Source organism: Dryas octopetala, chromosome 2, assembly GCF_963921425.1.
Source record: "Dryas octopetala chromosome 2, drDryOcto1.1, whole genome shotgun sequence".
Classification (NCBI taxonomy): Eukaryota; Viridiplantae; Streptophyta; class Magnoliopsida; order Rosales; family Rosaceae; genus Dryas; species Dryas octopetala.
Genome location: NC_141367.1, coordinates 10,816,021 through 10,831,444, shown reverse-complemented (window position 1 = coordinate 10,831,444; position 15,424 = coordinate 10,816,021). Strand labels below are relative to the sequence as shown.

General features: G+C 32.9%; 2 pseudogenes across 1 annotated transcript; both read right to left on the bottom strand.

Annotated features, from left to right (window-relative positions):
- Window positions 1-1,464: 1,464 nt before the first annotated feature.
- Window positions 1,465-15,161, bottom strand: LOC147293033 (putative LRR receptor-like serine/threonine-protein kinase At3g47570; annotated as a pseudogene).
- Window positions 6,692-10,048, bottom strand: LOC147293034 (ribonucleoside-diphosphate reductase small chain A-like; annotated as a pseudogene). The gene is made up of 9 exons (XR_015120307.1): window positions 9,989-10,048; window positions 9,709-9,884; window positions 9,477-9,525; window positions 9,251-9,377; window positions 8,459-8,521; window positions 8,167-8,283; window positions 7,904-8,061; window positions 7,697-7,767; window positions 6,692-7,012 (listed from the first exon to the last, which is right to left on the bottom strand). The product of XR_015120307.1 is annotated as a ribonucleoside-diphosphate reductase small chain A-like (transcript).
- Window positions 15,162-15,424: the final 263 nt, after the last annotated feature.

Below are 15,424 nucleotides of genomic sequence, written 5' to 3'. Positions count from 1 at the left end.
TTTTAAACTCCAGAAATAATGATTTGGGATTGAGGCAACCAAATGCATTGGAGGCTAGATCTATCAAAACCTTGTACAAGATGCATTGGGAGAAAAAAAAAAAAAACCAAAACCAAAACCATTCAACATGTCGTATTTCTATTTATACAACTGTTGCTGAATGATCCAAGATGCTCGGAAGATTAAAAGATACCAAAGATAAACTACAAGATGAACAACAACAAAGTTGTGCACACACGGGCCGGACAACCAAGGCAATAGTCACATGGATATTAATTAATTAAACACCCATGTTTCTATTTTCAAGTGCCAATTTTATTTCTATTTTCAAGTACCAAAACTAAAAAATTTTGGTCGGTAATCGGTCGGCTCGTAAAAACCAAACCAAAAGATAGCTCTAAGCACAGTCTTGGCTCAAGGCCCATTTGTGATCGTGCCGTATTTGTGTCGTATCCGGGCCAGTTTGATTCTTTTGACACCAGCCACTATAGTTAAGAGATAGTTAAAAAATAAAAACCACAAATTTACATTATTCCATTGTGTTTTTGGTTTTGAGATAATAAATTTGTGTTGTTAAGAAATAAATTTCTAGTGGTATCTCTTTTTTTAGGAACTTTTTTTTTGTTTTTTTTTCAGATTTGTTAATCTAAGAGATTTTTTATTTTATCAGATATTAAGAGATTAGTTCGTTTACGGTTTTATTCTTTGTTAATTAAACTAGTTTTTAAATATTTTAATTAACTAAGGGTATTTTTGAATATTCGAAAGTTTAACAGGGATGCCCATTGTCAATGAGGATGTGTAGCTTCAGGTTCAAGTTTTTGATAAAGTTATAAGATGGCAATTCAGCGCAATCTAGTTAGAATTATGTGCTTGATTTTGTGGTTAAAGAGAAGGGAAACTACAAGAAAACAATATTATATTGTATTGAGAGAAATCCCACATTGAAGATGTGAGGGCCTTACTAGTGGCTTATAAGGATTTGAGCTACTCCTCCCATTGCCAATTGGTTTTGGGATGAATGCCTAGATTTCTTCATGATTTCAGAGCAGGTTATCTACGTGATGCGTCTAACGGCCACACGTGCTCCCACGTGTTAGGCTTAAATGACGCCACAACGTCCGGGAGCATGTTGGTTTTAGGAACTAAATAATTTACCTGTAATGGAGAAGCACAGAAAGATTGAGTGATAAAACAAATTAAAAAGTACCAAAGATATTTGGTTTTTAGAGAACCTCAATGGTACGAGAAGATAATTTATTGATAAACGAAAAACACCAAAACTACAAGTCTGGGGACATCAGCCAAAACCTCGGAAGAAACAAACAAGAAGCAAAAAAGAGGTGCATATATTAGGAATTGAAAAACGGTACATGCTCCTCCACCAAAGATTAAAATGAACATTGAACAACAACAAAGTTTTGCACTCACAAACAAGGCAATAATCGCATGCGTGCATGGATATTAAACACCCCTGTTTCTATTTTCAAGTGCCAATTTTATTTTGATGAGCTTGGACACTACATCTGTAATGTCCATTCTTTCCTCTGTGACTTCTTCTGAACATCTCAATCCTATTTCCATGATGGAAAAAATGATATCTTTTGTGGCATTCACATCTCTGTCCTGTTCTGTACTCAATAAACCAACATCCACTACTTCCAAAACACTGTTAAGGAGTGACACATTTATCCATTGCCGCAAAGTTTGTTCTCCAGAGAACATTTCATCTGTGGGTTTCTTCCTCGCAATTATTTCCAACAACATTATCCCATAGCTATAAACATCACCTTTAGTAGACACTTTTCCTGTAGAACCATACTCTGTGGACACATCAATTATAAAACAATTAATAAAAAATGAGTGTTCAGCGTACTCCACCGAGTATCAACCTTCAAATTTCAGTAGAAAAGAGACAATTAATGTGCATGCTTATGATCATATATATATGCACACAAACTGAAGCACCAAACGTATATATACATGTACAAATTAATGTTTACTTACAAACATAAATTTGGATATCCATAGCGCTCGCTACTAGTTATTCTAATTTCTATGGGCCAACATGGTTGATGGTTTATGTGCTTATCCATACTTTTGCTAGGCTAGCTACTATTTTATGCATCAAAATGACCTACGTTTATCTTTTATCAATTTTATTAACATTACATAACAATTTCATAATATTCATGAAAATAATAATCAAATCATTAAATTGTACAAATACAATGTTTAAAACATGCTACTGCATGTACAGAAAATTGACTTTTCATAGTTGATTATTATCATGTTGGTTAAAACATTGCCTTTTTAGACTCTGCAGCACTCTACGCCATGAAAAATGAGAGTTTCATTACAAAATAGTATCTAGTGATAATCTAACGAAACAAAGCAATCAAATAATCAATTTGATTCTTAAATGTAACTTATAATGCATCTAATTAAGGTCCATTCCATAAAATAAAAATTAAGGCTCATCCCTTGTAATTAAAACCAAGACAGCAGGCAAACTTATGTGCTTATTATTCACCACAAATTACCACAATTAGTTTCCCAAAAAAAAAAAAAGTCCAGATCATTGGACTTACCTGGTGCAACGTAGACAAGTGTACCAATAGTTCTGGTTTGTGTTTAACTTTAGTGACTTATATAAATAAAACACATACCTGAGTTTACCACAGCACCACAGCTGCATCCATCGCTGACGATTAAGAGTCAAGAATCTTCCTTGCACTTACAGACCTTTAGCACAAACTACTTGATGGGGAGTAAACTAAATTGTGATTGTTTGTGTGCAAGGGGATCTCGACTTTATATAGAGTGGCAACCTATGAGTCTAACCCATAACTGAACTCATAGGATAACCATATTAGCCTAAGACTCTAATTCATTGTCCTCTAAGTAATAGGAATCCCTTTAGCCTTAGTAAACCAAAAAACACATAAATCCATATAGGCTTCAAGGTATAATTCTAATTGAACTTCTGATCTTTACTTAGGCCACAAAACCCTTAGGCAACTATGAGACCACAACAGGTTGTGTCGAAGTACAACTCCAACATTCTCCCACTTGGTCGAATAGGTACCATTGTAGCTTCAGTAGTGATCCTTTAGTGCGCACAGAATTCAACTGAATCAAATTCCTAGCATGCCTCTTGTCAAATAAGACCTCTTACATAGAGCTTCATCAAAAACTTTTGGACTAATACATTATCCGGCTTTAGAAACTACATATGCAAGAACTCATATCCACATGAGACGCCAACAAGACAATGGAAATAGAATGATTAATGTATCTTCCTGATGTGTTACTTGAATGCATATGGAAATGCTTAAGATATTATCATTCCACTAGATCCTTCTTTATCAGATTTCAATAAATCTGCCTTTATGTACTTAATGAAACAGTACATTAAACTTTAATGAATTTTATTCAGCAAAAACAAAGATATTTAAAACAAACCATAGCATGCTTTCTTTAGCTGAACATCAACTTTTATTCATAAGTATCTCCTTAACTTTAAGACATATCCATGAATCACCAACATAAACGAAAACAAATAACTTAATCAAAATATTAGCAAATTAAAAGCTAAAAAGCTCCCACTAAATTAGAGCATCTTGAAAACTGGATAGTACCCCCATGTTGGTGACATACTTATGAAAAAACTGAATTAGGGACAACTTTATTCAATGGGTCGGCTATCAAGTCTAGGGACCCTTACACAAATAATAAAATTCACTTCATACATTACTTTAAGAACTCTTAAAGAATAATGGTTTTGATGATTAAACAAGCAATATGCAATAACATAAGCCTTAACGTACCTGTCCTAACAAAAATATGTACCTTTATAACATCAATGCATCTAGAAATCTCTTTAATGGATATTGTATTCCAAAATTTCTTATAGGTACAAGAAAAACAAAGTACCAAAAACCCAAATAAAAATCTTATCTCAATGAAAACATAATCTTTTTATAGCAGAAGAGTTCATGACTGAATATGAATATAAGCACACCAAAACAATATGCGAGAATAACTTCAATTATCCTTATTAGTCCCAAAAATTCATTTTGACCGGATGATGATTCAAAGAATATCATACATATTTCTTGAGTGATGATTCCTTATTTTTCTTTCATTATTCTAGATGATGGGTGGTTACTCTAGAATATAATGTATGACCAAATAACATGAATAAAATTAGTGGCTCACAATAATTACTGACCATGGATGAATAATATATCATAAATATGCAACACATATGTAATCGAATGTTATATGCCTTTTGTGCCGTAAGTAATTCCAAGCAATACCCATGTCAGTAAATGAGAAAACCAAAACACCCATCACAGTAGTGTACATTGAAAACAACCAGTAAGGCAAAAAAGCTCATGTATGAATTTCCTTCTCAATCCTTGGATAATATACCAATAATGAAATTCAAACGATACATATATAATTGAATGTACCAATCAGATAATAAATATAGATCACTTGAAAATATAGATCTATTCCATTTTGAATGAAACTGTAATCATTATTTATATGTGTGCAGACTGATTAAACAATCGATTTGCTATATGTGTTAAAAGAGAAATAATATATCTTAAATATGTAATGCATATTCGCTCGGACAATAGGATGTAAACTTAATAGGATACCTTTAAAACATCATTTAAACTTTAAGCCATGATATATAGATCAAGAACTTCAAAAGCGAATAATATAATTAAACAATGTTCTATTCAAGTAATTCACATAAGCCAAATCAAGAATCACCCAATTCATGTATATTATCACATGTCAATTATAAGCCATATATTTAATGCTAGTGCTTCTACTAGAACAATGTTTCGTCTAACGAAATTAATCATCCATAATAATATTTAATAGGAAGCAAACAAGACATGATACATCATAGATTAGTATATACTTAGATACCGGCCAAGTCTGTTTCGGGTGATAATTTATTTTCTTTATTGGTAATTTTATAGGCCAAGCCATAAGGGTTTTGTTATATTTGGACATGCAAAACCAATAAGATACATACAAGTTACCCCTTTATATTCATAATCATATATAAGTGAGCATTAACCCTTAAGTTTACAAAACTTTTAGCTCCCACGCACTGATGAAAGGTCTCACAAAGCCACTTATAAAGTAGAAATTTAATGAACATATCTTCCCCCAATTTCTACTATAAGAACAAACAGTCCATATATGATAATCACATAAATGATTGGAGAGCCTTCATCACGCTACAATAAGATTGTTAATGTGCTAACAGTAAACAAACTACCAAATTATATTAATTTCACATAAACATTTGCTATTCCTTGATGCAAAAGTAATTAGCACAAAAACAGTTATTGTGGTTTATAAGGATTGATCAAAACAGCACAACATCAATTCCCCTAAACCAAAAATGTTCAGTATTTAACGATCAATAATATGCTCATAAAAAAATAATACATATGGCAACCATGTACTTAATGTATTTCTATAGGTATCAAAACCAGTAAATTAAGACTTAAAATATGTCTCTACAAAATGACTCCATGTTATTCAAACCTTTAAAACTTACAAGGTTTAAGTCTATTTATATGTATCCATAAAACTTGAGTAATTACTTAATTTGATATTCATAAAACCTTCTAATTTGGACCGTTTGGCCACTTTGGTGACTAACAAACAATCTCTGATATGAATTCAAAATTAAATGACACTACAAGAAAAACCTTAATATATATCAGTGAAAAACTGATATCTATTTAGGTTTCCTACCGATATATTGAGTGGTGATATCTATTCCCCCATATTAGATATCGGTTATCCACTGATGTCTATACTAAATTAGATATCATATTTGTTTGATAATCTGATATCATATACAATCATCGTTATCGGATATCAACCATTTCTGATATCTTAAAAACTGCATTCCGATATGTAAGATACTTATGATATCGTTATTTTTTTTCAAACTGATATAAACAATGTATTCAATATCATTTTGGTAATGAAAATCTGATATAAAAAGTATATAACATATCGTTTTTATAATTAAAATTTGATATAAAAAGATATATAACATATCGTTTTTTTATTTAAAATCTGATATAAAAGTACGCTTTAGATATCGGTTTTTTGTTTTTTAAATGATGTTGAAACTCTATTCCTTATCGTTGCTTTTTTTCATAATCTGATATGTAATTGAAAGTAAGCTTCTGATATGGATAGAAATTGATTGGCATACATCCACGCAACAATTAATAAGCTTCTAAAGTAATCCAATTTCAATTCTTCCATTCATATAAATTAATCCAATATCCAAATTCAAGAGTAATCAAGTTAACAAAAAGAGATTACAAATCCATCTAAAAATATGGATAGCCCTCATCAATCCATGTATACCCCATAATCACTATTCTATCTCCATAAGCACCTTCACAAAATTCATCTCAATCGCTTGTACTCCGGGTTACTCCCCTGAAAACATTAAAAAACAATGCATTAATATTTACATGTTGGTAGTCAACACATGCAAGCTCAAACCTATACTCAAACCACACAAGTTGACAAGAAAAGCAGTTCCAAGGCAGGGCAGTACCAAACCCAACTAATGTGATGAATTCATAACAAGGCATTTATTAATTGATTCATAGAAAAGGCAGTGCCTTTGGTTTTTGCAATTCAAATTATGGCCTTAACTTGTGAATCTGCATATTAGAGAGCAAAACACCTCTACTTTGCCATGGATTATGAATTCTTATTAGAACTTGTGTATGATAACAGGAGATGCAACCCGCAAACATGTTTAAAGTAGCAATATTGACTAATTCAAGGTCTCTTTTTTTCTTTTGAATCAACTGCCAAGCACTAAAAAATGTAAGAACAGAAAGTTAATTAACTTCATACTAATTACAGATTTGGAGTTACCTGGAAGGCAGAAAGATATACAGAACTACATAAACCAACAGCCACACTCAACTGCATAAATCAACTACATAAAAAAAAATTAAAAATAAAAAGACAAATAGAATGAAAGGTAAAGTAAGTTTTACTCAACCAAAGGAAACATGTAACGGATTAGCTCATTGTATTCACTAAATTAGAATAAGAATCTTCTTGACCCAATGTGTCATGTGACTTATGTTTGATATAATATGGCAAAAAAATTTCAATAAAGCTCCCCAATATTAGTGACTCACAGTTCTCGGAGATTAATACTTAAATAGAAGATCAATAAACCATTATAAAATAAGCTAGGTAGCCTACAAGTAAGCATATTGATGCCAAGCACAAGGAAGAGTCATACTAGGACAAAAGATAAACAAGAGGAAAAGTATGGACATTATTTAGCAGACATCAGTAATCTAAACTTGAAAAATAAGAAAAATGGTCCTTCCACACACACCATACTTTCTAATTCATTACACCCCATAAAAAATTTCTACAAGAACAATGAGTCACTTTCATGATAACAAACATATATATAGTCAAATCACTAACTGAGATGCTACAGCTATTATTTCATAATAGATTACAGACAAAAGCATATGGATTACTCATAAACCCTCACAAATCAAGTAAACTACTCATGCAGGATGTTCATTTGTACAATTATCAGTCAACGAGTTCAAGAATGAAACAAAAATAGACTAAATCACATTCTCAAAATACTCACTGCAAAGAAATGAACTCCATAAAATCAAAAGGATTTTCCACATTGTACTTCCTCTGGTACCCTAATGCAACCTGGGAGGGAGAAAACATTTTATGATATTAATATTGGTGTCTTACACTAACAATACAGATATAAATAAAACACAACTCCCCTTAATTTCTTAGGAATTTAAAAGAAAAAAAAAAGAAACAAATTATAGAGAAATACCAAGAGTCGATCAGCCACAAATTTTATATATATACTGGCTCATCAGATTTGAGTTCATGCCAATCAATGCACATGGGAGGGCCTGGGTCTCAATCTCGACAGCTTCATGTACAATGCCAGGAACTAATTTTTCCCAATGTAGTTGCTTCCGTAACAAACTGAGCAAAGGAAGTTTATATATGTCATTTTTTTATCAAAAATATATTTCAAGTTTCTCACATGTGAAACTCAAATATCAAGAAACATTAAAAAACAGAACTTACCTGTACAGAAGGCAAGCAAAATCACAGTGGAGACCCTCATCTCTAGAAATAAGCTCATTTGAGAATGTCAAACCTGGCAACAATCCCCTCTTTTTAAGCCAAAATATGGCACAGAAGCTAAGAACCACAAATGAACAATAGACAAAAGGGGAAAGGGTAAATAAATAAACAAAAAAAGGTCATACAAGCCTCATCAAAAAAACCATTAACATATAAACTTAAGCCTATGAGTTACAGAAAAACCAACAACAAAAGAGAGAGTATGTGAGCCATTATTTGTTATAAAGACTACCTTCTTGAGAAGAAGATTCCTTCACATGCAAAAGCAACAAGTCTCTCTGCAAATGAATTGGAACTGCACATCATGCAGAATAAGAAATTGTTTTAAGCAACAACTGTCTTGCTTCCAATCAAACAGACAGCATGTACTAACTACAAAGAGAAGCTTGATTACACAATCAGAAGGGCTAAACAAAGACAACTTTTAAATTTATGGAATGTAGCAGATGGAGCTCTTAGTTTTGTTCGAAACTAAATAATACATGGTTAAAATGTGTATATTCCCAATTAGATATAAATATTTTTCCTCTCTCCATATGCGCACAAACCTCCTTTAGAAACACCAAGTGAAATGTTCAAGAAATGCAGGCAGTGTAACTAACTTTTGTCACTCCCATATGCAAACTTTGAACCTACAGAGACACTACATATAATATCACACAAGAGGAACCTCAAAGTATTGCATATGTCATATTCAGAGTTTGATATAAATGCCATGCCATGGGCCTCCTACACACCTCAAGGAAAACAACCAATTTACTACTCAGTCCAATTTTTAACATGGATTTTTAAAGTACCAGACGGCTTCTAGGTTAACACATCAAGTACATGATTTTTACAAATTAATGCTCATTTACTACTGTAAAATGCACATGATTGGATATATCATGCACAAACAAATCCAACCATACCAAAAAAAAAAATGTATTGTCTCCATTATTTAACCAATTGTGAAACACTCAAAACCCAAAGACATGCCAACTTTTCTTAAAGCATGATTTACGGAAGAAAAATGTATGAATACCTGTGTATCCAATCCAAAGCCCAGTTAGCCTTCCTAGAAACACAAGCAATGTTTTCAATTGCATTAAAGAATTTATGCTTCTCCGTTGGATCCTTGATGTATGTCTATAAAAGCAAGCTGTACATCTCTGATGGTTGCAATATTAAAAAAAAGGACAAAAAACCGGTCAGATGGCCACATATATCATAAAGAGAGGAAACCACAAAAACCATGTTTGAAGCTCTACCAGAGGGAATATTCTCCATTGCAAGTTGAAATCCATAGAATGCCCAAGCCTGTGAAGAACAAGAAGCTTGATGTTAGTTGGTTAACTAAGAGAAAACAAAATCAGATATTAGTCTAATAAGTGATAAATCATCAACAATTCAAAAATTATGGGGTGAAAGAGGGAAGACAAATAGTGGAATTTTAGGTCTTGGGAAATTCAAATAAAGAATAGAGCATAGCAAATAAATCACCTCTGGAATCTGAACATCATTTTTAGAAATCTTGCAGCCAAATTCTCTAAAACAATCCCATCAGATGCGGCAAAAAATGCCAGGACATGGCTTATAAAGTGTCTCTTGGAGTCAGACAAAGTGTCCCACTGCTGTACATCCTGGGAGAGATCAACCTCCATATGCGCACAAACCTCCTTTAGAAACACCAAGGGAAATGTTCAAGAAATGCAAGTAGTGTAATTTATGGAAGTTGGAGTGATGATAGCGCCAACTATTGAGAATATACTCATATACTCACCTTCAATTCAATCCTACTTTCTGAGAAAGTGAAGGAAACCTTAGAGATATCTAGGAAACCCAATCGATGGAATTATTCACTAATAAAACTTAAAAACCCAGAGGAGAGAGAGAGAGAGAGAGAAAAAAAAAAAAACTGAAAACCAAGAAAACCCCTAATTTCAAGAAGAAAACGAACCCAAGAAACCCCCAAATTTGAAGAAAAACAAAAACCACAAAAAACCCCTAATTTGAAAACCTATTTTCAGAAATAAGAAACCTAGGAGGAGGAGGTACATAGAAGGGGAAAGGGTGCAAGAGATAGAGGAGGGGGTTGAGCTTACAATTTCCACACTCGACGCAGTAACCCAAGGACGCCACCGACGCGAAAGAGAGGAGGGAGAATGAGAGCCACGCACCGACGCCAAGGACTTCTGGCAGTGGCGACGCCGGAAGTCTAAGGAAGAAGGATCGAGCTAGGTGAGAGAGAAGGATCGCGGGAGCTGGCTTAGGTGAGAGAGAAGGATCGCGCGAGCTGGCCTGGGTGAGAGAGAAGGATCGCGCGATCTGGCCTGGGTGAGTGACTGGGGAAAAACGAGTCTGAGAGGGAATGTGTCGTGACTGAGGGGGTGGGAACTTGGCTAAAATTTTTAAATTAGAGCCCCGTGTTTTTTATGTGAAATATAGTTATCAGATATTGACTTTACATATCAGTTTTCAAAAAAAGTTTATCAAAAGTATAAAATTAAGATATCGGAAAAAAAATTGAGTGATATGTTAATAAATTAAGACATCGTCTAAAAAATTAACCGATATCTAAAACTTTACAATATCAGTTCTATTAAAAACTGATATTAAACAAGTGATGTCTATTAAGGTTTTTCTTGTAGTGTGAATAACCTTAACGATCTTACAAATTAATTACATAGATTCGGATGTATACAAGTAAGCAACTTATTCCATTCTACAGTCCAATATACACATTAAATCGATAAATGCATCAAACTAAATTGTAATCATCCATTATCATAATTGCTTTATATCTTTGATAATATATGTTTGATACCATTCAGATCATAAAAATTGAACAACATGTATAATTCTTAATTCTAGCCACGCAATCCACGTACAACAAATCAAAGGATTAAAGATAAATCGACATCATAGATGACTAAATTAACATTTACTCTCTTAATCAAAAGTCAACCCATATATATGTCAAAGCAATCGGGTACATATATACATCAGTTTTGGCAATCGATAAAAATAAAATAAAAATAAAATAAAAAACGCAATATGACATATATATATACTCCATGGTCTCCTTGATCATTTGCAGAGATCAAGCACTTAACCTTTAACATTATGTATATATATATATATAGATGTCATATTAACCCATATCCTTATCCTTATATATATCTTAAGTTCCTTTTCCTTAATTTCATCATGCCACTACCATGCGGAAAATTAGATGTTATTATATAGATATATGTTTGCGGTTGTCAATTAAAAGCCAATTAAATTATTCTTACGTGTTAGAAAAGAATCTAACCATACAGCATAATAATCCATTAATTTCTCAATTGAGAAGTAATTCCAGTCTGCAAATTGTATATAGGCTTAAATGAATATATCTAAGCGACATGCCAGCATAAATGCTAACTCCAAATTCACATATAAATTTCATGTTTGAATAATATATATATAAATATATATCAAATAAATTTCAAATCAAAACTGCTATATATATATACATTAGTATTTTGTCCATATACATAAGTATAATTTGAAGACTTGCGCCTTCCATTCATCATATAATTAATCAAAAACCCAAAACATATTTACATAATCAAATTAAACATGTGTTCGTCTATATATATAGTCACAACAATTATCATAAAAGCATAATAAAATGAGAAGCCTAATTTCTTTTAGTGCAGACAGTGCCTAGTCCAAACCAAAATTGACATTCATATTCATATATGAACCACATATATTCAATGCATACAAACCTATACAAACATTATTCATGATCAGTCTTAATAATATACATGCATAGGACAAAAATCATTCATGTATCATGCATTAGAATTCAATTGGAGAAACACCAAAACAAAACCTGATAGACATATAAATCTAACCTTGCATGGAAATCCAAACAATTAATAGATGATCAAAACACATATTAATTTGGTCAAAACCGATCACATATATAAGCTATCTAATGAGACTTTTCTTTATAGATTAATATTTCAAGTTAATCAATATATATATATATATATATATATCTGTTTGATGCCTAAGTGTTTTTGCTTTGTCAATTTTCATACGGAAAAACATATGCAAAATCCATTCCTCTTCTTAAAATAGCTACCGGGTTCAATGGATGACTTCAATGGAATTGATAGCAGAGAAATTCACAACTGAAAATTTAATTTAATCATTAAACTTAATCCCCAAGAAAGGCCTTATAAACACAATTAACTCACACCTATAGGCTGAGAGTAAACAATGTTGTAGCACTAGATCATAAAACTACATAAACTAGCTTTATAAAGAACCTCCTACATCTATGGACAGAAGGAGACCCTTTAATAGCCTATATAGTGTTATTTTCTATGCTAGCCATAATCATACTGACCATGATGAAGTAATAATCATCTATGGACAGAAAATTACTTTCACCTGTCATGTATTGATAATGCAATTTGATCAATACACCTTTGTTTAGGGCCTTTTTAAACCAAATAAGCCGCGAGAGGCTTGCTTAATTGGTCCAAAACCCCTAAAACATTGATCACAACCTTTAGATATTTATATATATATATATATATATATGTTTGATAATAAGACTTGAGATCAAATATATCTAATACATACAAACAGATAGTTGAAAAATAAATTCAAATAGTTTAATTGATCAAACTTTATAGCCTTTTGGTTTTAGGGTTTGTTACTTATGACATGAGAAACCATAGTGTCTAAACCCCAAAACAGCAACGAGAAGTTTTAATTAAATTTTACATGATATAACAAACACTTGAATATAAAATCATAGAAAACTTGCAGCAGATGAAATTACTGTTAGTGCAAGAAAACTTAATTCTCACATCAACATCAATCATGGATTACACACGATCAATCATATATATAAACAAGTGATCTTATGCATATAATTAATCCTTTATATATATATATATATTCTCCAGATTAATCCTAATCGTTTAAAACAGTGTGCAAACAATTAGGCAAGACATGTTTCTTTTAGGTTTTAATCATACAAGTCATGCTCTGATACCACATGTTAACTTTAGTGACTTATATAAATAAAACACATACCTGAGTTTACCACAGCACCACAGCTGCATCCATCGCTGACGATTAAGAGTCAATAATCTTCCTTGCACTTACAGACCTTTGACACAAACTACTTAATGGGGAGTAAACTAAATTGTGATTGTTTGTGTGCAAGGGGATCTCAACTTTATATAGAGTGGCAGCCTATGAGTCTAACCCATAACTGAACTCATAGGATAACCATATTAGCCTAAGACTCTAATTCATTGTCCTCTAAGTAATAGGAATCCCTTTAGCCTTAGTAAACCAAAAAACACATAAATCCATATAGGCTTCAAGGTATAATTCTAATTGAACTTCTGATCTTTACTTAGGCCACAAAACCCTTAGGAAACTATGAGACCACAACAGGTTGTGTCAAAGTACAACTCCAACATTGCATCCTTATCTTTTGCCAAAACTTTCGAAAGACCAAAGTCTCCCACATGTGCAACCATGTCTTCATTGAGAAGGATATTGCTAGGCTTCAAATCACAGTGCACTACCATTTCTGATTGGCCATGAAGATATTCCAGAGCAGATGCAATATCAACCATTATGCTCACTCTTTGAAGAAGATTTAGACAATAGTTGTGAGAGTATAACCACTTCTCAAGGCTGCCATTAGACATGTATTGCAGCACCAATGCTCTTACCTCCGGGCTCGAGCATGCAGTTATGACCTTGATAAGATTTCTATGGCGGATTGCCCGCCACACATTACATTCTGCATCAAAACTTTTAAAGGCACCCTCCCTTTGCAAATTAAGAACTTTGACAGCAACAATTGTTCCATCAGATAGTATCCCCTTGTACACAGAGCCAAAACATCCTACTCCAAGTGAGTTGCTTTCGCAGAAGTCATTTGTAGCACGACGAAGTTCTTGATATGATATCATTTTATGCTCAATTGTTGCTACCCATTCAACTGAACTTGGAATGCCTGCATTTCTTTTTTGATACTTTGTCAAGTACATATAAATAAGAGCTATTAGGATTAATGCTGATGCAATGGCAGGAAGAATATATTTGAGCAAAAGATTTTTCGTCTTTGAATTTTGACTGCTAGGAGTTGTGCAAGGTAAGACTCCAAAATTTGTTCTCCCACAAAGTGCTCTGTTCTCCAAAAATGATTGGGCAGTGAAGTTGACAAAAGGTCCCCCAGAAGGAATCTCTCCTAAGAGTTGATTGAAAGAGAAATTCAAATTCTTGAGATATTTGAGTGATTCAAGAGACTTTGGTATTGTGCCAGATAGATCATTGTATGATAGGTCCAAGAATTCCAATCCTTTCAAATCACCAAAACTTTGTGGAACAGGTCCTATAAACAAGTTGTTTGACAAATTCAGAGAGTTTAGGCTTTGGAAAGCTCCGATGATGCTTGGAATGTTTCCACTAATTTGGTTCCAAGATAAATCTATCATTTGAACAACATTGGACTTTCTCATTCTTGAAGTTAAGTCTCCACTGAAAGAATTGCAAGACAAATTCAAGAACAAAAGATTTTCAAGGTTCAATAAATTCACTTGTAGCATTGATGTCAATCGGTTGGAATTTAGGAGAACTTTTTGATGGTGGGTGAGGTTTCCGATGCAATTTGGGATCAATCCAGAGATTTTGTTATTTGCTACTGACAGTTCTCCAAGGTTCCTCAAAAGACAAAGCTCATAAGGAATGATTCCTTCAATGTTGTTGTTTTCAAGATACAGTCTTTGCAACCTCTCTAACCCTCCAACTGATGGCGGTATTTTTCCACTCATATGGTTGTTGGCCAAAGATAAATAAGTCAAACTTTTCAAGGAACCAATAGTCTGGGGTATATGACCCTTGATTTGGGAATCTCCTGCATGAAACATATGTAGGGAAGAAGAAATATTTCCTAATGAATTAGGTATTATGCCATTTAGAGGATTCCAACCTAAAGACAAAGTTTCCAGTGAACTGCAATTGAATAAAGTAGAAAAGAATCCAAGTTCAGGAATTCCAGGTTCTCCTGTTAATTGATTTGCTTCCAAAATAAGAACTTGAAGGTGGTTTAGGCTACCAAGATTTGTGGGTATTGGTCCATAGAGCAAGTTTCCACCGACATCAAGCGCAAAAAGTTTAGTGAAATTTGAAA